General features: G+C 36.9%; 2 long non-coding RNA genes across 2 annotated transcripts in view; both read left to right on the plus strand.

Moving 5' to 3' along the window:
- The first annotated feature begins 8,857 nt into the window (after window positions 1-8,857).
- LOC138141247 (uncharacterized) lies at window positions 8,858-11,123 on the plus strand. Its single transcript, XR_011163047.1, has 3 exons — window positions 8,858-10,627; window positions 10,680-10,850; window positions 10,909-11,123. It is a non-coding gene; the product is annotated as an uncharacterized lncRNA (long non-coding RNA).
- A 9,360-nt stretch (window positions 11,124-20,483) lies between these two features.
- LOC138141338 (uncharacterized) overlaps window positions 20,484-24,760 on the plus strand; it is a 111,015-nt gene continuing 106,738 nt past the window's right edge. The window contains exon 1 of the long non-coding RNA XR_011163099.1: window positions 20,484-20,805. This is a non-coding gene — a long non-coding RNA (uncharacterized lncRNA). The remainder of the gene's footprint in view (window positions 20,806-24,760) is intronic.

Here is a 24,760-nt window from a genome sequence, read left to right on the forward strand (position 1 = left end):
CTATTATAAAATTATTATAAAATATCTTCATTAATTATTCGTTGCTTGGGAGCCTTCGCCGTCGGGGAAGCTACCGCCAGTGTCCGTCGCACTCAATTAGCTGTGGTCCAGGGTAAGTGCACAAACAGCCGCTTCACCCGTAAACGGGACAGTGACCAAACTAGACCAGCTGACACGTGAAGAGAGGCACCCTATAAGCCTGTTCGAACCTTTTTCCCTTTTATTTTCAATCACCGGAGTAGACCAGACTTTGACTGAAGGTTTCCAAATACTTCTGTATTTGCCTTGCTTAGTCATTTATTCATGAGTCAGATCTCAATTCGCGGGCCGCGAGTCAAAACTCAAAACTACTTGAGTCAAATGTCAATCAACTTCTGTTCATTTATTTATTTCTACCATTTGTTGGGACCAAGCACCACCATACACGATTATTTGTTAAATAAAATTTAAGTGAAGTGTGTTCAGTCGTTTTAATTTCATTTTTGAAAACCTTCCGAAGGTACGGCCTCTCGTTAGAACCTAATTAAGCTAAGTGATAAACAAAATACAATACAATACAATACAACAACAATACAAATAAATAATTCTTTTTCTCATTAACTTTGTTTCGTATTTTTTCCGCAAAAATTCATCCGAGGGATTGCGATCACCAACAATACACCAAATAAGGGAGGAAAGTTTCATCGAGGAAAAGTCAAGGAAGTCGAAACGTTTCACTACTTAGTTGAAAAAGTTTTGAAGAAGAAAGGAAAGAAGCTCTACGTGAAATAGTTAGGCTTCGATGAAAGTCACAACGCTTGGATTGTTGAAAACAATATCATATAGAACTATCACAGTATCACTAATCATATATTACTGCAATAAATTGTACACACCCATTCTATAATACATAATATTTCGCATACAAATTCTGCTTTAATTTCATCTCACACCCAATCCTTACATTTCACCCACCAACACATATCGCATCAAGAATATATGAAACAACAGAACCAAAATAATAATTCACATTCACACTAAGAGAAGTGAACCAGAATCGGCCATTAGTTTTCAAGACCCCTATACATCATTCACATTTTCGCAAGCTCGAGTGAGCTAGGATCGGAAAATTCTTTTCAAGACCCTAATACAAAATTCACATTTTAGAAATCTTGAGTGAGCCAGGATCGGCCACCACTTTTCCAGATCAACACACAATTCAAACTTTCGCGGGCTTGAGTGAACCAGGATCCGCCTCACTTAACTACTCACTCCTATCTTGCTTTATGTGTTTATAGCATTTCAAGATGCTGCACTTAGTTTCTTGGAACACAACTTTCGGCCTCGTGTTGAAGAAAATTTTTACTTGATACCTGACAGTTGATGACAGTTTATATTGTTAATTTTAGTATACTGTGTGAAATGTGTCAAAAAATCATGGCCAACCCTTATGCGTTTAGAAAATGAATAGGTAGAGTAAGGTCGGCCTAAGATATGACATTTGGTGGGGGTGTGTGTAGACGGAAACAGTCGGACGAGTCCATCTTTCGTAAAATAGGAGTGTTCAACATTGTTACTGTGACCGCTGTTCTCTGCTGTGACTGGTTTTGCCACGCCACTGGAATATTTTGTCCGCGCAGATTTCCCCCACCAAATGTCATATCTCAGGGCGGCCTTACTCTACATATACAGGGTGTCCCAGAACTCGCGCGTCAGCCGTTAACTGCGAATTTTAATATTTAATCCGACAAGGATTCTACAACAAAAACCGTCAAAGGCATATTAGTTTTGAAATGAAAACGATTTTAAGATAACCAATCACACACGCCTTCCTGAAGGTAATTTTACAAAATGTATGCGTTTCCGAGGAAATGACTTTAGATGTTGCTGCTAAAAAACTGTGATGAATTGTTTGGACAACTTTTATTAAATTCTGTCAGTTTGACATTTAACAGAAAACGGAAACAATATTACACGAAAAGCAAATTTTCAAAGTAAATGTTCAAATTGTGCACCACCAACTTGCCTGCACAGGCTTTCATTTAACAAATCAGAAGTGGGAATGGCCTATGTGCTTTTCGGCATAGTGTTTCCCAAAAATAGATCGATACGCGATAAATTATAATAACAATGCCTAAGAACAAGCGACATCGAAAACAATCACCATCATCGTCGAGTTCAAGTTCGAGTGTTTCGAGTGACAGTGCTGACAATACCAGTACTTCAGACAGTGGTTCAAGTGATAGTTCACAGGAAAAACGGCATCTAAAGAGAAAAGTGCGAAAACTAAAGAGGAAGTTAAGTGCAAAGTCAAACCGATATGAAGGTAAAATAGACAATGTACCAATGTTCGGTGGTGGTTTCGAAGAAATGAACGTGCAGCAATGGATACACACCATCAACGCTACTGGAGATGTATTTGGTTGGGATGATAAGGCTCGTATATTTTGCATGGCGAATAAATTACGAGGCAATGCAAAATCATGGTACAACAATCAGGACAACCTCAATCTTTCCTGGAAACAATGGAAGACAAAACTGATCGAAGCGTTCCCTCCCCAGCAAGGTGTGTTCGACAAGCTGAAAGAATTGGTCAATGTGCAACGGGAAGAACATCAGAGTTTGGTGGATTTCTACTATCGTAAATTAGCGCTAGGTCATGCGTGCAAGTTGGACGACCACATAATAGTGGACATCATTACTAACACCATTAACGACCCTTTCCTCAAATCTGGGGCTCAAGCAGCAGGGTGCGTAAGTACTAAACATTTATTACAGTTTCTAATTGCAAATGTGGAGCAACAAGAACCCGGTAGTGGATCTGTGAAAGACAGATTGGGCAAACGGTCTCCTGTTTCTGTTGCAAAAGACTCGAAAGTGTTGAGATGATATTTGTGCGGACGCGAGGGACACAAAAAGGTTGACTGTTTTAAGTATAAATCCGATAAAACCTGCAATCAATGCAAAATAAAGGGACATGTCGAAGATGAGTGTTTTAAGAAGAAAAGGGGTGATCTTGAACCAAGTGCGTTAGAACGGATGAAGTAAACAAAAAGTTCCATAAGTAGGCGCCAGTCGCAAATAAAATTATTTCCGCATATGTTGATTTCGGTAGTGGGTGCAATACCATGAAAATTGAAACTGCTCGTAAACTTAAACTAGAAATTAAGCCGGACGAAACTAATGTCGTGATCGAAGGTTACGGTGGCGCGATGGTAAATCCCATCGGTATCGTAAAAACTGAAGTAGAAATAGACGAAATCGAAACAGTGACAAATTTCTCTGTAGTACCGGACACGTTACAAACGGTAGATATTCTCGTAGATAAGCCTGTTACTGGGCAAGAAGGTCAAGAAGGTGTATTTGTTTACGAAACTTCCGATTCATCGAAGTTAACCCAGAAAAATTAATTCGAATAATTGCCTGGAACTGATGCGATGTTTAGCGAGGACAAGTTCGAAATTATTTTTGCTGACCGCACAATAGTGAAGCCGTGTGTTGATTTAATTTCAGTCAAAACAAACATAAAGAACGGAACATTATTCTCTAAATTCTCCGAATCGTATCGGACCGGTGATGGCGTAATCGTACCAGTAAATAAACTTCAAATTTATGAGGGCATTTGAACTTTAAGGATTTTTAATGTTAGTGGCCTTGAAATGAGAATAGACAAAGACACGTGCTCGAAAGATGAAAGAAAGATATGATGAGAACAGAAAGGAGGCAGTTAGATACAAGGAGGGAGATATAGTCCTTGTGGAAAGAACACTCTTGGTTAAGGGGTTAAGCAGTGGTAAACTAGTACCAAAATATTGAACCAGTGAAAACCATCTTAGGCGACGATCGTCACAGGGTAGCGTCGTTATCCAAGGACCGCAGACGGTTCAAAGGCGTAGTGGCTAGTGACCGGTTGAAATTGTTCGTAGGTACTGTTACGTTATAAATTACGCTCCCGAAACTGGGCAACCCTGTTACCGGTTACAAATCCGGAATGTTCAGGGGTATAACGAACAAGTCGTGGCTTCGACTCGGTTTACAATGCGAACCACGAGAAACACCGACTGAAGCTGAAAAATTGGTGAGAACAGCCCGGAGTACGGGAAATGATACACAATCTTCCAACTTATCGTTTTGTTGTAATTTTTAGACCATCGATAGAAGTTCGTTAAAATCCGTTAGTCATAAGGAAATGTAGAAGTGTATTTGGTTATGAGTGAATGCTAATAGATTGTTCGGAACGAATTAGATTTAACAGAAAAATTGTCGGTTAGGAGAGTCAGTTGGTTTCAACGGATTGTTTCTAAGTTTAAACATTCGATTATTATTGGATTAGTAATTTTAGCCGTTGGAGCTAGAATGAATGTGAGTGGTTGAATGAAATGGGGATGTATGAGTATAAAAGTAAGAGAGTTACAGTAAGTTGAGGAGAGAAATTGTGAATCTAAGACTGAGTAGACTTAAGAATTAGAGTTAAGAGTCATTCGAGTGTATGGAAATAATAAATCATCGTTCATAATAAAGCTAGTGTTTTAATTCAGTGTTCGAAATTGATTAAACATCCTGACAAGAGCAAAGAAGAAAATATTGCTACATGTTGTAATTTTTCAACCGTCGATGTAAATTCGTTAAAATCCGTTAGTCATAAGACTCATAAGGAAATGTAGAAGTGTATTTGGTTATGAGTGAATGCTAATAGAATGATCGGAACGAATTAGTTTTAACAGAAAAGTTGTCGGTTAGGAAAGTCGGTTGACTTCAACGGATTGTTTTTAGGTTTAAACATTTGATTGTTATTGGATTAGTGAATTTGGTCGTTGAAGCTAGAATGAATGTGAGTGGTTGAATGAAATGTGGAAGTGCGAATATAAAAGTAAGAAAGGGGTAAGCTAGTCAGGAGTCAAGAGTTAGAAGTTAGAAAGTAAAGAGCTAAGAGTTAAGCAGTTACAGAATAGAGAATTGAGAGTTGTAGTTGGAATGTATTGAAATTATTCGTTATTTTATTAAAGTTATTGTTTTAATTCAGTGTTTGAATTTTAATAATATCCTGACAAGTAGCAAAAGCAGAAGGAAAAATATTTGCTACATACAGTTTAATCAAAAGTGTAAATTCAAGGAAAAATATTTCCAACAATTTCAGAAGTGGGACAGAGAAGAAAAATTATGTGTAACAGTTTATTCAGATTTCACAATGAAAATAATGATATAAATGAAAAAGGAAACAACGAAGCCTGACTAGCCTAATGGCGTGTACAAATTTCAATAACCTAACTCCTCGGAGGGTGCTCCGGGTCCCAGACGTTCAACAAACGAGTACCGGCAAAACAATAAAAAAATCCTTTCTTTAGCGAAGGAGGAAGGCCGACTGATCCTACGTAACGTCGCTATTCGGCTACGCCGCCCGCATAAGCGGAGAGGTCCTCTAAGTCTTTCTTCGCTCCAAAAAAAAAAATTTGAAGTCAAGATGTTTTTCTTCGTGAAGAACCACGCACAAAAAAATGTTCGGTGAGCGCGATACACAATTCCTGGCGAGGTCGCTCACGGATTGATAATCGTTCGTGAATATAAAAAAAACCCGACGGACTTGATAAGGAAATTTTTTCTTAAGTTAGTACAATTATTGAAATCACGCGCCTTATGACAAAACTGGAACTTTAACAGTCGAACAAATTATAAATCCTAAACGCGATATACAAATTAAATGCAACTGACGGAAACTATTCACCCGTCGAAATAATGAATTGACAAGGGAAATTTGACAAAATAATTAAATACAAACGCTCAATTAGTTCGACGGAGTGACAAATTATACAACCAAAACTTTGGGAAGCCACGGCCGGTGGAAAATGGGGTGTCACCACTGCTTCTGACTTGCTGGAGGGTAGATCCGGCACCTTCCGGTGAGTCCGGGGACGACCTGGACTGACAGGACCCGACGAGATCCGGATCCGCAAAAGCGTTCGGTCTGGAACCTTCCGTAGTGAAGTCCGTGATCCGCTTGGCGATGTGGGCGGTGGTACTTAGACGAATCGTCTCCAACGGCCCTCGTGAACTCCACTACGTCGTCTCGTCGGCCCTGCAAATTCACTCGATCACTGTCCCCTTGACTCTTCCCAGGCACTGACAACACTGCGGGCAAAATCGTGAAAAATCCCCGTTCCGTGTCTGGTTTTCCCGATTTATAGTTTCCACCCCCTCTATGCGCAGATTTTTCGGCGGAAGTCCGAGTACGTTTCCGTCGCGATGGATTCTAGAACATTCTAAAAATATCGCGAAGATTTACAATCGCGCGGCGATTTAAATCGTAACAGTATCTAAAGTTCTCCCAGAGCTGCAGCGGTTTTATGGCAGGGCAATAGTAATTAATACGCCTGTTGAGATGCCGATACGCGACATAAACAGACCCCTGTCAATCATCATTTTCGTTCTATACCTGTCAGTTTACAGGGTAGTACTTGGACGAATTTACGATTAGGGGTTGTACTTGCGGTTTAAACCTATTGTCGGTGTTGTTAACGTTTATACAATGGTACCCTGCCATAAAACCGCTGCAGCTCTGGGAGAACTATACCCCAAGATGCGAAAATTGAGTAACTCACAGTGCTTGGTAGGCCGACGTGAGGTGTTAAAGAAATGTCTAATGCAGTACATATTTTAAATAGTTTAGTGTTTAATTAGTTCACCGATGTAGTTGATATATACTGTTAGTAACGATTAGTACTTGGCAGATACTATGTTTGTTTTGTTTAAAATTTTGTGTAAGAAGGTGCTCGAGCGCTCGTTTAGTCGGTCTAGTGTACCAAAAGTAGACTCGGTCTAGTGTACCAAAAGTAGACTCGGTCTAGTGTACCAAAAGTAGACCGATCTGGCCAATCGGAGGCACAACTCAGTACGTTGTGGGGCTTAGGGAGAGAATGAGACTCCCTAGGCAAAGTAAGGTCTAGTGTACCACTGACAGTTTGCAACTTAGTATGTTGTGGGACTTAGAACGTCTATGAGACTGTCAGGCGAAGTAAGGTCCAGTGTGCCATTGAAAGTTCGCAACGGAGCATGTTGCGGGGTTTAGAATGCCAATTAGATTCCCAAGTGAGGTGTAGGCCAGTGTACCACTCAAAGTTTGATGTATTTAGCCTAGTAGATCAGCGATTCAGTCCAGTGTACTTTCTCGCAAGACGGTCCAGTGCACCCAAGGTCCCGTGTACCGCCCTTCAAGGTCTTGTGTACCGCCCTTCAAGGTCTCGTGAATCGACAGCATAATTAAGTCAAGTGGACTTTCTTAAGATTTGGTCAAGTGTACCAAAAGTAGTGCAGAAATCGTCATATGGTCTGTTTTTTAGTCAAGGAACCTGTTGATTTAGGTGTAAATTGCGGTGTTGGTGGTTCTTTGATGGAAAAACAGACTATAGATGGACATGGATAGCAGTCGCGAGGACGCTCCTACGTCAGGACAGCCGTCGCGAGGACGCTCCTACGTCAGGACAGCCGAATGTTAGATGAAATTTCAAATGTCCCGCCAGACGGCGAGGCCAGTGGTCCAGAGGCAGCGGGGGAAACACCGCTCTGCTCGGATCAAGAAACAGCAAGATCGGAGAGAGTAGTAATCAAGCTCACATGCAGTTATGCTGGTTATCTACCCAAAATAAATTCGTTTTAATTTGTCAGAGGCTTTCATTTAACAATAGTTATATATTTTCCAGTTTTACAAGACTATTACATATTTTCGTTTGATTTTCATATCTTTTTGAAACTTCATGACACTTTTGAAAAGAAACGTCAACCATTGTTATTAACATTTTTCTCCGCTAGTTGGGGCTAGTTAGCAAACGATTTTTTGAGGTTAGTAGAATCAATTTCAAGAATGAAAATTGGCATAATGTTACGGCCGTATGGAGCGCAGGGGAAGCTACGAGTAGATGAAGTTGGCCATGTACCTATACATATTGTTCTCCTGAAACTGAACTTTATTAATTTAAAATTGTGTATTTCTTCTACGTTTCTAAAGTTTAAAAACAAGGATTATTTACTTTGCCGCATAGTATGTGGGAAAAATTCACCGTCGCACAGTAGCCGTAAAAACAAAGTTTCATGTGACGTGAACAGTGCGTATTTGCAAAGTTTCCATCACAGGAGGCCAAAAAGATTTTATACGATCTAATTCTAGGAATGGTTTGGTTAAAATCAGAAATTTACTGACAAGTTACAAGCTGGTTGGTTAAGATACTGTGTAGGTGGACGATATATAGTCTATTTTTTAATCAAACAACCACAACACCGCAATTTCATCCAAAATAGAGCTGACAACATTGTACACTTTTGACATAGGGTGAAAAATCTCATCATACAAGATCAAGAAGGACTGTTTACGTTGGTAATGCTGAATTTTATTTTTAAATGGTTCAACTGGAGTAAGTTCCGGTTGTTGATGTCTTCACACTGACAGCCGCATCAGTGATAAGTGAAATTTGACATTTCAAATTAAATTAAACATGCTGGTGAATCATTCGAGAGAAGAGTTAATTTAAGTTTAGAGCAAAATGAGGAGCACTTCGAGAATTTCCTTTAATTAATTTTTAGATTATTATTCCGAATTCCAACTTTGCTTTCTTTTTGCCGTTAATTGTTACTCTCATAACCTACCATTTTGTCGTTATTAATGCTACGTCAAATATCTGTCAAATAAATAAACCCACAAAAAAATGTTCTTAATTGCATTGCCAACTTAAACAGTCCTTCTTGATCACCCGGTATAAAAATTGGGGTTATTAAAGATATTAGTGGCGCAGCATGTTAATAAAGTTAATAACTAATGTCAGAGTTTAATTTCGCGTACTTTCAAGGACATTAAAAATGACAGACGTTGGCTGGTATAGCCAATAGATATCATTAAATCAACAGGTCGTGGTTTTTTGATTAAAAAATAGACATAAACATAGGCATAAACCAACAGCAGCCACTTCGTCTTTCGGTCCCGGTCCCTACTCTTTTGTAGTGTAGTCAAGTCAGTTTCTTGCTTTATTAAATTGGATTAAAAATGTGTGAATATTGTTCTATTGCAAACTAGTAAAACTGACAACAATGCACTAGACACTAGACAATGACGCAGTTTATAACCTCAAACTTAGAAAAACATAAAGTCCATTCACGTTGGATTTTCCTCTCAAGGTAAAATAATTTAATTTTTTGGCTCTGTAATTATGTTTTGTGACATGCAGCTAACCAACATAATGCAATTTAGCAATGCTTAATCCAACCTGTACGGTGTTGACCTGCATGTCACTATTTACAAAACATAAAGTCCATTCAAAAATCAAAAAACCACCACCTGTTGCTTTAGATTGGTAAAATTTAAAAAACGCTAGGTAGATATTTTTTCATACTATGTTGCTAACTATAAATTATGACATTTATTTGTTTCAAAATAAAATTCAATTGCTTTGAATTCCGTTCATATTGTTTTATTAGCAGCACGTTTCATTTATTTATTTTTTAGTAACCCGATATTGTTTCTTTTCGTCATAGATACAGATTGTGAAAAACAACTCATATCTCCCTTGGGATTTGTCAATTTTTTTCGCCCTCCACATTGTTGGCAACAAACTCATGAGAACGAAACTATAGCAACCACATATTCACGAAATCTTCCCTGCTAAATATTTTTAATAAAATTTTAACTTTTAAGTAACGTGTCTTCAAAAATAATTATATTTAGAGTAGGCGTTGACTACGTTTTAATTCTGTTAACAGTGTAGATAATTTCGTAGGCAATCAATTATTCTCCGGAGTTACACAGGTTGCATAGTAAGTTTTGTCCCAATTTCATATTAAAATTTTGACATTTGACATTCGTTCTCTTTCCCGTTTTCAAAAATTGAGTTGTGTTTGTGATTTTATTCGTTTTATTCCTCGTCTTGCGTACAAAAAATCAGTTCTTGTCAGAACTAAAACGAAATCTGCGTCAGTGTTTTACTGTTTTCCGACATTTTTGTGAACAATGGCTTTCACTGAACAACATAAAGTCTTCATGGTAATATCTTACTTTCGAAATGGTGTGAAAATCGATGGAGTTTGGCAGTATTCCCTTGCGTTATGTATGGAAGAGTTTGGAGAAGAATTCCTAGACATTGCAGTGGAATATACGCAGTTTCGACAAACTTTAAACATTTCCTTAAAGAATTTTCAAGAAAATGGATCTGTGGGATGAAAACCTGGAAGCGGCAGGCCAAAGAAAAGAACTCCAGAAGTGATTGAAGAGGCGAGACAAGCAATGGAAGAAGCCCTAGGCACTTCAATTGAGCATTTATCACAACAACTTGGTGTGTCTGTTGGTACCTGTCATTCAATTGTGAAAAAAGATCTTCACCTATTTCCCTACCGTCTCACATCTGTTCAAGAATTACATCCAGTTAATCTCCCCCAAAGATTAGAATATTGTCAATGGTTTCTGAATACTTTAGATGTTTACCTTGATAAAACCTTTTACACTGATGAAGCCTACTTCCATCTTAGTGGATATGTCAATTCTCAAAATACAAGAATGTGGAGTTCAGAAAATCCACATTTTTTCATTGAAACACCCCAGGGTACCCCCAGAAAGTAGGCGTTTGGACTGCTATTAGCCAACACAGAATTATTGGTCCAATCTTTCTTGAAGGTAACAATTGTAATAATGTTTTAGTAATTAAATAATAATCAATGTTTTTTAGGAAATATCAATGCTGCAAGATACAGAAATGAAATTTTGACTCCATTTTTATAACAACAGAATTATAAGCCGTAATACACCAAACAACTGGCCCCCTAGATCATGTGATTTCTTCTTGTTGCCACACATCAAAAATTCAATTTACACAACACCCATAAATGATTTGGCAGAAGTACGAAATAGGATAACACAGAAAATTAATGAAATTAATAATAATTCTATTGTTTTAGAAAATGTAACTAATGCAATTAGGTGAAGGACTAGGTTGTGTTTACAAGAACAGGGTGCACATTTTCAACACTTACTCTAAATTATGTATAAAATTGTTATCTCCTATTGTGTGAGGTTATGTGCAATACTTAATTTACAATTCTTATTAGTGTTCACAGCAATGTTAATGTTATGTTCTCTTTTATGGTTTAAAGAAATAAATGAATTGATACGACTAACTATTTGTCACTTTGCTTAAGGTGGGTACTTTCAGACTGTCTGTTTAGTTCCATGTTCAGTTTGAGTTTTCATTCAATATAAATACTGAAACTGAATGGAGAATATGAACTAACCGTGTAACATCCCATTTACTTGTTCCCTTTATGTTAACAGTTACTTGACTTTGGTGCTTTTGAACTTTTGCGATCTTATTCGACTTTCCATTCGAATTTGGGATTTTTCTCCTGAAGATTAACTAAAATTTGCAGCAATGCCTCACAAAGATTTCGAAAGCTGAAACATCATCTTCCGTATATTGGCGAAAAGCCATTAGTTAGCAAATAATTTGTGATTGGAATAATGTTTGGATTATTTATTAATGTGAATTTCAATAATCTGAGATGAATGCACTACAAAAATTAAAAATATTTTCTAACCTAATTTTATTTTGTTAAATGTCAGACCAGACGATTCTTGTGTCATTTTCTACGCTGTAAAAATGTTGCAAACAATTGAACTTTCATAGGTTGCTCTAAATATAAATTTATTTGAAGGCACGTTAGAGAGACTAAAAAATAAAATATTGTATGCACCACGGGAGATATTCATGATTTTCCCCTCGGTTGACTTATAATTCCTCGGGCCAAAGGCCCTGGGATTATAACCACGTCAACCTTAGGGAAAAATCATGTTCATATCTCCCTTAATGCATAAATATCTATTATTGATTCTTATTATTTTTACTTAAACATATTGTGATGAACCAAGTGGGTAATTCAAAATTCCCACCAAGCGGCCATCTCATTTTTTTTTCTACCAACATACGCAATGAAAATAAAACCCGCGAAATTCAAAAATGGCCAAGAACTCGTGATCGTACCATTCCGGAAGTTCTGTGCCAAGGAACTCGGATTCAACTTACACCATGAGCGACGTTGCGGACCAGCATTCAGCAAGCCCCGCCAAGCGTTATGGTTTTCGGGTCTCTCTTGGGGCACAACATGTTACACGAGAGGCCGCGGGGTCGTGTTCAACGATTGGATGTTAGGAGAAACTAAACCCCTCAAACAGAGAGAGAGAGGCCCTCGCGATAAGGAAGAATTGACATTTACAGCAACTGGAAAATGCAAACGAAACCGCGACAAAGCTTTGTTGACGGAGTAATCTAAGGACACTTTCAGTTTGGGATGGAAAAGTGGTAATACAACCAATGACACATACATAAAAATAAAAAACACAGTCCGGTCGACCCTAGCTTAGTTGAGCCGGTTTATCGACAAGGGGCCCCCCCTGAATAATATGGAGGGCGCCCCGGGACTAAACGATGGAAATACCTAAATGTAGAAGATCCCTGAATAAGGAAAAGCCCGCGCAGATACCTGAAATATAAACCCAATTGGTTGCTACCGGGATGGAAAGTGGAAACTTTAAAATTTTAATTAAAGTGTTAAGCAATAAATAGATACTTGTTACACCAAAAGCGTCACTCGGAATAATTAAAAAGGGGATCAAAAATGAGGGAGTGCGCTTATAAAAAGTGAAAGCTACAGACCCACGCTAAAACTTGGTGTCCTTTTCTTTTAGGAAAATTAGTGAATTGTAAAGCCTGCTTTGACAACAAAAGGAAAACGTGATCCGTACAATTTTATAAATTTAGCAAAACTAGAACCAAGCTGCCTTACGCTCCTTCGCAAGCTTATAAATGTTAAAAGCGTAATACATGGGGATGGTCGAGATAATTGTGGATTTTGTAAAACATGGTGGAACCCCGCGTGCGACCCATTTGTGTCTTATTATTGTTAAACTACATTTCGCGCGAAGCAGAATTTATACCTAGTTCAAAAACAGAAGCTAGACAGCAACATTTAGCACAGTTCAATAATAAAAAAAAAACAACTAAAAACGCACAATTTGAACACAGAAGAATACACCGTACTTCTGCACTACTCTGCAGTCAAGACAAAAGTGTCTCCAAAAAAAACATGGCCGTTCATCCCCTGTCGACTTTCACCCCCGCCCCTAGCGGTCGCTGACGGTACCGAAAGCGGTACTATCATGGCTTTTGTTGGCGGTTGGTTTGAATTCAAAAGCGGGTATCTCAATATCCAGAAAAACACGACATTTAATAAACACTTAACTTCAAAATGACAATTCTCACCAAATTTTACACTAAACAGCGTTGCCGATAGTAATTATCGAGGAAAATGCGACGTTGGTGGTTTTTTGATTTTTGAATGGATTTTTAATTACAGAGCCAAAAAATTTAATTATTTGACCTTGAGAGGAAAATCCAACGTGAGTGGACTTTAACATAATTCAACAGACAGCTTTACTAAAATGCCAATTTTCCATACGCTGTGACTAGCTTCCCGGCAAGTGACGTCATTGACGACCGGTATCCCGGCTGGCGACGCAGTGTATGTTTTCACGTAATTGTCTGTTGAAACTAGATCGGAAATCATTCCTCATGCGATTAGGTAAGAATAAATACCTAATTGATTTCTAAGACAATTTAATGATAACAATTATTACTTAATATTTCAGTACCCTTTTCTCTGATGCTACCTGGCAAGTTGTCCAAAATCTATATTAATACGTGAAGGAAAACCTTTGTACCCCTTTTTAAGCAAATTGCGCGCACGGAGGAGTGTGAGATTTGGCACAGTTAAAGTTTATGCGGAGAAGGAGTGCAGAAAGATAAAATTTATTTATAATATACAGGGCGTCCTCAAAAAAAGAGACAAATCCATAGCTCCCTTATTTATCGGACGATTTTAACTATCTAAACACCAAATTAAATGGTTGTTAATAAGCTACAAAATGGCGTACTAAATTCACATAAAACCCAAAGTGCTTCAAGGTGAAACTGTCAAAATATTTTTTTTTAAATACGGACACATACTTTTTTTTTAGTAATTCTGATAGAGATTTTTATTCTAAAAACAACAATGTATGACATGTGTAACCTCATATAAGAAAAAACTTAAAAAAATAACACTACATTTTGAAAAAATGACGAGCACGAGAAGCTATCAAAATTCATTGCGTTACAATGTAATAAATTAACCAAATTAAGTTAGTTGGAAAAACAAATGACAAATATGTAATAACTAATAACATTTGGGATTGCACGTACAGAGCGCAGTTTAAGCATCAACGACAGTAGCATTTTTAAACTTTTTTTTGTATTTTGGGTAGGTAAGTGTACACTTGTGATACAATGTTCTTTTTAGAATAAAAATCTCTATCAGAAGTGTTAAAAAAATTATGTGTTAGCATTTGAAAAAAATATTTTGACAGTTTAGCCCTGAAGCCCTTGGACCTATATGTGAATTTATTAGGGCTTTTTATAGGCTATTTAGAGCCATTTAATATGGTGCATAAATCATTAAAATCCTTCGATAAATAACGGAGTTATGGACTCATCTTCTTTTTCGGGGACACCTGTGTGTTACAAATATCAAAACATTCATTGTTTACGTTCATACACTGTAACAAATTAGTGAAGTAAATGCGGAGTGAATTTGGAGCGAATGCGGAGTGGATGATTTGTAATTGATTTAATCCCCCCGCAGTGAAATCCACTCCAAGAGGGAGTTTATTTAGATTATTCAATAGTAATACAACGAGTGGGTACGAAATTGCCGGAAATTTTCGATCTCAGATACGAGTATTTGTTTCTTAAGACAATTTTCACGAATGAGCGAAGCGAACGAGTGAAAATTGTCTTAAGAAACAAATACGAGTGGTCTGAGGAGAAAATTTCCGACAATTTCGTACCCACGAGTTTGTATTCGGCATGACAATTCACTGAGCGAAGATTGAAAAATTCTATGAAAGAAATACTTGAATAGTCCTTCGTGATTTAAAAAAGATTGTTATTATACAATTCGTCAATAAATAGTGAAAATGTCAAAAAATTTCCGGCGGCAATTTTCACTAGTGAAAATTTCCGCGGCAATTTTTTTAAAACAAGCGTGATTGGTCCGTACTGACCAATTTCGTAAATCTGATTGGTCCAGAGAATGTGAGTTGAATTGTCATAAAAAAAAAACTCTTCGGAGTGAAATACAAAATTCTTTGACTATTAGTGGTGTGCCACCACATAAGTTAGTATTGAAAGTTAATTGCACGTTTTACTGATCAGAAACTTAAATACAAAGGAAGCATTAGTCTATGGAACAAGAATAGGCATCAAGTTTATGCATGGCAATGCTATTGATTGCGAAGTTTTTGACTGGAACCGAACGCAATAAGAGAATTTTGATTCAAAGAAGTCAATTTCTAATTATAGCTGCATTTGCGATGATAATAAATAAGTCTTAAAAACAAACATTCGTAAAAATTGCAATTTTATTGAGGCAGCCAGTTTTCAATTGTACGTCGCAGCAAGTAGAGTTCGATCATTCAATGGTTTGAGATTTTATATTTCCGAATGTAACGGCCAAAGGCATTTAGCAAACGATGAAATTTTATTTTAAGTTTAATGGAAAACATTTAATTTTTTAACCGCCCGATTTTTTTGTTTCAATAAAAAATATAGGTATAAAAAATACGAAACACGTGTTCTTTATTTCATTTTTTGTATTAATTTTTTATTTCAATTTTATATAATTTGAAAAAGATAAGATAAGAAAAAGATTAACTGTGCAGCCTTGGCGAAACCTGGCCGGTATAGCAATAAAAAACCTAAGGAAATGTCAAAAAACGCGTTATTGTTTTTAAATATGGCATAGCCAAACTATACCTCATTTTTCCTATCGTTCGTATTTTTCAAATAACTCGAAAATTAGTGCATAATGACGTATTTGTAAACGGTCGCAGCTGACATAATAGAACAAAATTCAAAAAAATTATATGCGATTATTATAGAGGTACATATACTCTTTGATAAAAAAAATCTTAGTAACGATCAAACTTAAAAATTTAATGAAAACGGTCGAATTTCGACCGCTGGGCGACCTCTAGTCTTAATGAAAAGGCAACAAAACAAATGGCTGTGTGTTGTGTGCAATTCAGAAATTACCATAAATCAATCTGATTGCATTATGCGTGCTTTATGCCTTCTCTAGAGGTACTATTGCGAGCAAAAAAAGTGGGACATCAAACTTCTGTCAGTTTTGAAAAATTCGATATAGGTATGTAGTTCAAGCTTTATTGTCATTTTGCCTTTGATTATTGTCATAGAAATTTGACACTATTCTAGCTGACAGTTTAAAATGTTATTCTTTTGATGAAGGTAGATTTTGATTGGGACTTTGCATCAAATAAATATTCACTACATGCTTACTTACACTTATTCCCTACAATCTCCAATACTTAATGACAACGTCAATTAATTCAAAGTAGGGTTAGAATCGGATAAGGGTTATTTCCATATATATATATTATAGTCCATTCATTTTAAATCATGGGTTTAGTAATAAAACTTGCCTGCTTTGACACTTGTCCGAAACTCAGTGAATCTAAAACTGTGTTCAATACCGAGTGTCAACTACCAAACCTGACCATAGGAATTTAACATGAAAAATAGTTTTTGCGTGATTTCAGGTACCTACTTCATTAAGAAATTGATTAAATTTAACATTTGTTAAATGGTCAAGTTATTAGAAACATTTTTATTCACATTTATCAAAATGTCGAAATATGTTTGTGTTTAAATTTACTACTAAAATCGCCCAATAATTTGATTATTAAAAATACCATCCCAAACATTAAATTTCTGAGGGCATTGCGTTCTTGTAGTTAAATTTATCCGCGGATTTTCTTGAGACAAATATCGAGTGTTCTGGGTGGCTCATTATTTAACATACATTTCCATTCGTCAGTAAAACATCTGTTTTTAGGTACTATAAATATGTTCTGCTTACCTTATCTATACGACGGGTGCAGGTAATAATAAGACATCCCAAGCGTAGACAGAAAGTACATAATAATGGGGTTTTCCAGAATTTTAAAAATACAGGACCGGCCGGCCGTAAGCCACTAAACAATTATAGTCTTAGTTGTACCGTTCAAGAAATAACTTGTGTTGTGTAAAGTGAATTCAGTGCGTTAATTTTACTCAATATGTCAGGTGGTTTGGGTCATTTGACTTATCAGTCTGAACAAATTATTCTTAATGTGCTGGAATATTTGTTGCCAATACTGGTGAATCATCTAGTGAATTTGATTCAGATGACGATTAATTTTCTATTTGTTTATGTAAGTATTTTATTATTTTATTTATTAATTTACTTTAAAGTATACATGTAATGGATACTTTATTAATTACTCTTATTTCTTTATTTAGTAATCTTATTTCTCAAATACAAAATTTCCCAATACAAAATCAACAATCTCTTAATATTTTTTTGGTCACTGATCGCAAAATGTGTTTTAATTTTTTTTTATTTGCGGATACTTTAAGGTCTCTTTCTTTTGCTCGTCGATAAGATGGTGAAAGTACGACGTGGTACCAATTTTATGTGAACAGAGGGATTACTACTTTACAGTACCCACACAATGAAAACTTGCCGCTTTCGTAATTTACGGCGTTTTGAGTTTACAACTTTACCCAAGATTTAAAATGAATGGACTATACTAGTATATTGCTGGATGCAAGAGAGAAGCACTCGCCAGCATTTAGAAAAGGATGCCATGTTAGGTAAATGGTCATAACTGCGCATGGCTACAAGATATTCAATTGGTTTTGCCGCTTTCGCATTCTTTAAACTATTATTTTTCAATGAAGTTGTATGGGCTATTATCATTACCTAAAGCTTGGTAAAAAAAATGTACAAAGTGGTGGAAAAAAATGGTAAAACTCAGAATGGCTGCAATTTGGGAAGATGTCAAAGAATTTACCGACTAGGACATCTGGGTGTCGACAGTATCTTTCATCTAGGGATCAGGGAAAATGTGTTAGCAATATATCGAGCCATCAAATTAATTTGTAATCGAGTCATCCATGGATTTGAATCCATATGTCTTTTGCGATTGATATGACGAGATCTAACCTGTTTTTAAAGCTGTGTTTATTGGAGCGTGGAGTTCAAGTAACGACATACGATTTCAGATTCATGGAATTCTCGATTACAAATTAATTCGATCGCTTAATGTAGTAACAATGATTGAAATATACCGTTAAAAACTGCAGTTTTATGTTAGTCTTTTGTTCTTTTGTCTGATCTGACTGCCTCTGCCTCCACTCCCGTTCGCTTGGTTTGGTTGTTTTCGTCAAATTGACGCATGCGTGTTTCCTATCATTTACCTCGGTAGTGTTAACTCTGTCTATCTCATTTCAAAATCACATAAGAGCGTCTACCTTAGTTGGCGAGCTCCGAGATAGGAGCTTTTGTTAGCATCACGCCATATAGTAGTAATATATATATGGTTATTTCACATTAAAAGTCAAGACGTAGGCCCGGTTGTATAAAGCGATGTCAAGTCGTTGTTAAAGTTAACATAATGTCAAGCGACCTGATTGGAGGATATTTAACATTTTATTTGAATCAGCCAATCAAATGGGCGGATTTCCGACTTGACGCGTTGTTAGCTGACACAATGTTAACTAATAGTCCAGCCAAATAGGGATTCAACCTCGGAATGAGAGATAATAATAAGCTGCAAATTTGTATAAACCTTTGTTTTGACATTTTATAAGTTGGCTCAAAAGTCTCATAGAATCTCGTGTACGCGAGTCAAGATATTGAAGGTCAAAGGTCGCAAAAATCGGTTTTTTGTAAATATCTCGTTTCCTTCACTCTAAATAACATTTAGAGTTATTAGAAAAGTTGTAGAGCATGAAATTATCTACAAATTTGGTCTTAAGCAATATTTTATACATTTAACCGTTCTTGAGATAGAGCGCAAAGAGTGGGGAGCGTTTACCCATATGTGTGATAACGCTAGGCGTCAATACATATTAGATACTACGATTTGTGAAGCTAATTATTTACTAAAAATATTATAATTATGAAGAAACCTTAGTTATTTACTAATTAATATATCATATTTCTAGATATTAATGGTATTATTCATAAATCTGCTTAGTAATACCTATTGACTTCATTTATATTAATAATAAGATATTACAATGAAATAGTTTAACTACATTTTAATTATATGTATTTTTTATTTACCAACAGATTAGCGTAAATCTATTACGATTCAAGTTTGAATGTGAGAGGAATTTTTTCTGTTATTTTTATTATTAATAGCAAGCATACAGCTTAATATTCCTCTTGTTCGTCACCGTCTTCCTCTTCTGGTCGCTCAACTTGAATTTCCAATTCATTATCATCATTCTCGTTGTTTGTTATATTCTGGTATATTCACTTTCATCTTTAAGCTCATCTGGATACGATGAAGCATTTAGGCATGCTTGTTCATTACACTGACCACAAAGTGAGGAGCATTGCAAGCCTAATTTTCTACATCCGCAACTCGAACCACAGCCTTTCTTGCAATTGCAAGATATCCTATAGAGCAGTTCTTCTGGTGCTGGTGGTAATAATGTTGTTGTCGGTTCCAGGATGTCATTTTGCAATATCCACCCCCATTCCTGATGACATAATTGAGCTGCTGCATTTGTAGGTGGAAGAGATGATAACTGCATCGGTTTGTTGAGTCTTGTTGATTTGATGAATTGCGTATATCGAAAATTGTCAATATTGTGTTCTGATTTTGGAGCATTATACATTGCTAAAAAGACACGTACCCCATTTTCAAAAATGTTTCTAGAGGACAGTTTTCTTGCTGAAATACGTGAGGTGATTGATCCAAATTGGAATGTTTTTCAAACATTTTAATAATTGATAGTAATATACCTAGGTATTCAAGAGTTTACACATTACAAAGAAAAAATACTTAATTTCTTTGCTACTTAAAATATAACTATGATAGATAAAAATATAATTAAAATGTACCTATTTAAACTATTTCATATTAATATAAATTAAGTATGTACCTAAATATTATTAAAAGGATGTCTGATTTTTATGAATAATACATAGGTATCTATTAATATAATACCTATATTAATTAGTAAATAATTAAGGTTTCTTCATATTATAATATTTTTAGTAAGTAATTAACTTTATAAATCGTACTATGTATTGGAGTCCATAGTTACCTAGCGTTATCATCATACGGCTTAACGCTCCCCACTCTTAGCGCTCTATGTCAAGAAGGGTTAAATGTATCAAATATTTCTTAAGACCAAATTTGTAGAGAATTAATCTTAAGAATCTAATTAGCTAGCCACGATAGGTAGTGTTCGTATTTTTATGTCCACTTTTTGGTGCGAAAATCGCCTTGTATTTGAGTATTCACATTTGAAGTTGAATCCGAACTCCCAACGTGCGTCCTGCGTCCAAATAACCTCTACATATAACTAAAATTTTTTTTTAGTGTTTATGTGTTTCATTTAAAAAGAAACCTGAATTATACAGTCTGTGCATTCTCAAACTCGAACACAGGCAATTAACATTGTATTGAACGTTTTTGTTGATTCCCGCTCGCCAATTGAACTTACAGGTAAGGTAATGGTATCAATAGAAAGATAAAATTATTGCGCTTGAAATGATACTAATTTGCAAATATAAAACAAAAGTCTTTACATGGGAGATATTTTAAAGAGCTAGAACAGCCAGAAATTAATATTCAAGCTTCTCATGCATGGCTTAAAAAATCAAATATTCATCCTGAGACTGAGGGTTTTATATTTGCAATACAAGATCGTGTTATAAATACAAGAAATTATAAAAAACACATATGCGGTTTACAATCGATCATCGATAAATGTAGGATTTGCGGAACTGAAGGGGAAACCATTGAACACATCATTTCTTCTTGCACCGTTTTGGCTCAAAGCGAATATAAAAAACGTCATGATATATTCGCAAAAATTATACACATGAATTTAGCAGTTAAATTCAATTTATTAAAGGATACACAACCACATTACATTTATAAACCAGAAAGTTGTTTAGAAAATGACAATTACAAATTATATTTTGATCGCACAGTTTTAACTGACATTCGCATTCAGCATAACAGACCAGACATTATTATTTTAAATAAACAACAAAAGCAAGCATATCTTTTAGATATAGCTGTTCCAAATTCACACAAAATAACACAAACATATAATACAAAAATTAATAAATATTTAGAACTATCCGTTGCTATGAGAAATCTTTGGTGTTTAGAAAAAATTTCGATTTTACCATTTATAATTTCAGCAACAGGAATAGTACCGCAATCTCTTTTTAAAAATTTAAAAATTTTGGACTTAGAGAACACATTGGTGGTTGAAATTCAAAAAGGTATATTATTATACTCATGTCACATCGTGAGGAAATTCCTTAACATTGACACAGAACATAAAACACAAAAAAGTCAAAATGTGGAGGCGAGACGCCAGTAATTATGTTGATAAGCACTGCACTATTACTTGATAGTATTATCCGTAATAGTGTATGTACTCCGGCAAAATTGCCGTGCCGCCGGGTGGAGGTGGGATACGAAGATAAGATTAAAGGTGCTAATTTTATTTTAAAATACTAATTTAAAACTTGGCGATTTTTAAATATGACATGCCATGATTTTCAAATTGAACAGCATTTGTCAAAAAATTAAGAAATTTGTTGGGTACAGGCCCGTATTCACCAACGCCAGTTAAAGTTAACTGTAGGTTAAAATATACGAAAACATTGTTATAACAATAGGTAACTAAAGTAACGAAGTATTTTAACCTACAGTTAACGTTAACTGGCGTTGGTGAATACGGTCGTAAGTCAGCGAATTTTGATAAATTATTGTCAAAATTATTTACGGAAAAATGAATAGTTACTCCATACAGATTAAGACAAATCGCGGATACTGAATATCCCCAGGAAGTACAAATATCATCCCTACAAGACACAGTGTCATCAACAGATTTTTGCTGTTGATGAAGAAAGTAAGAGTGAAACCTGTTATGAAATACAGGAGCGTGCTAATATGATTGTCGCTTTCTGTCGACAATTTGCTTCACAGACGAATCTACTTTTACACTAAATAACGAACCAAATGTTCAAAACACGCGATATTGGGCTCAAGAAAACTCTCGAGTAAATATTCCTACTAGAACTCGGTATCCTCAAAACATTCATATCTAGGCTGGGATTTTTAATAACATTTGAAATAAAGGGAAATTTAAATTCAGCAAATTATTTAGATTTATTGTTAACTAAGGTAGGAACTGCATTGTAATTTTTTCAAATAATTTATAATAAAAACTGCTTAAACTGTTAATTACTTTAATATTACAATTTAATTCTTTAATATTATTGATGTATCGAAATAATGGCATAATATCTATAAACTGAATGCACAGTGTTAATTGCCTATGTTCGACTTTGAGAGTGGACACCCGGTATGTCTTAAACTTCTGGAACAGCATTTTTAATTATCAACGGTATTAACCTCTGTTTTACATTGCTCTTCTTGTTCATGAATTTAAAATTTTTAAAATAGCCTCACGACAGTCAACAGCAACACAAAAACAACCACAAATCACTTCTAATAATATTGTGTATTTTTTATGCCATGACAGCGTTCACAAGTTTCTGATTTCGTATTTTTTTGTGTAATTTTACGTACTTACGAAAGCAACTCGTGAATACCCTTATAAGAATCACTAACGATGACGGGACGTAAGAAACTAAGAATTCATGCAAGTCTCAGCGAGTCAGTGATTCCCAGAATTCACCAATCGACGTCCCAATGCAGTGGATTCTGGTTTTAGTTGGTTTATAATGTCCTGTAATTTATATCTAATTTTACAAGAAAAATTACGTTAATATTTCATTGTAATTTGATGAAATGTGTTTCGGTTTGCGCGACCGAAATTGCGGAGATGGAAATGCGTCGCGAGGTGAAGAAGAAACGAGGTTGTAACGTCAACAGATAACTTTAATGAACAAACGAAAACTCACACCCGGTGATTTAACAAACTTATTTAGATTAACAATAACAATAAACGGAGGATAAAACACTTGAATTTACGACACTTTGATTTTTGTAACATTGAGAAAATGCAAGAGAAAAACGACCGGCGTCGTGACTAGCTGAAATCTCGAAGCGTAGTGAAGTTACAGCGCAGGTGACGCTACGCAGGTAACGCTTGCTGAGAGCAGGTCAGGATATTCGCCCAAGAAATAGAACACAACTCGTACCACCGCCCATAGAGAGAGCGGCGGTTCACTTTGGGCAAATAATCCCCAACATACTGCCCACCTTCGAATGAAGATGAGAAATTTATACTGAGTGAGTGGACTGTATCGAATGAGTGAACAAAACTAAAACTAGAATAAATATACAAATATGGAAGAGGGCGATCGGAACAATCTCGCGACCGCGGAAGGGAAGAATCCCACGATGAGTCCTCAGACGGGTGGCGTGGGCGACTGCCCACCATCGGGCGTCGTCTCAGGAGCGAGCGGGAGCGGACTGTGACCACTCGAACGTGACCATCGGCGCCTGGATGGGTCGCAGTGACTCGACCGAGAGACCACTTGGCAGGAGGACGTCGCAAGTCATGGACCAACACCAGCTGGCCGACGGCGAAGTTCTGCGTCTCACCGCGCGAGCGGGAACGTTGCTGGAGATGATTCAGGTACCGCGCGCCAGAACTGCTGCTGCGCCTCCTGGACCAACCGCCATCGAGAGATAATGCGAGAAGGATCCTCGTCTATGGGTAGCTCAGGAACCACTACGAGAGTCGATCCAATCAGGAAATGAGATGGCGTCAGCACGGAGAGATCTGATGCATCGGAGGAGAGTGGCCTCAAGGGTCTCGAATTGAGGCAAGCCTCGACCTGCGCTAAAACAGTGGTTAGTTCCTCGAACGTCAGAGTGTGGGAGCCGACAGCCCTTAACAAGAGAGACTTCACCGACTTAACTCCAGCCTCCCACAGGCCGCCGAAATGGGGCGCATATGGAGGGATGAACGACCACGAGGTTCCATCTTGAATGAACTGGGGGGAGACGTCCTTGTAGAACTCGGATGCTGCTCGAAACATACAACGCAGCTCGGCATCAGCACCAACGAACGTTGTACCGTTGTCGGAGAAGAGCTCAGCACACAGACCTCGACGGGAGACAAACCGACGGTAAGCTGCAAGAAATGCTGAAGAAGTGAGGTCACTGCCGACCTCCAGGTGGATGGCTTTCGTGGCCATCCACACGAACAAGACGATGTAGGCTTTGAAGGATTTGTGACCGCGACCGGATGTGGTACGGCACAGAATGGGACCGGCGTAGTCTAGTCCTGTCCGAGAGAAAGGACGCGACGGGGTCACACGAGAGGAAGGCAATTGATCCATCAACTGCCCACCATGACGCGGTCGAAAACTAAAACAATGTACACAGGCACGAACAAATTTCTTCACAAAAGAACGCGCACTAGGGATCCACACTTGGCGCAGTAGGAAACTTGTAGTCAGGCTAGCGCCGGCGTGTAGCACCGACGCGTGAGCACTCGCGGTAAAGAGCGGAACAAGCGGAGATGTCTTATGAAGAATTGGAGGGTGCCGTTCATTAACAGGGACACAAGAGTTCTCGAGGCGCCCGCCTACTCTGATGGTACCGTCGGGACTGACCAACGGATGAAGCGGCAGCAAGGAC

The sequence above is a fragment of the Tenebrio molitor genome, chromosome 1 (assembly GCF_963966145.1).
Source record: "Tenebrio molitor chromosome 1, icTenMoli1.1, whole genome shotgun sequence".
NCBI lineage: Eukaryota > Metazoa > Arthropoda > Insecta > Coleoptera > Tenebrionidae > Tenebrio > Tenebrio molitor.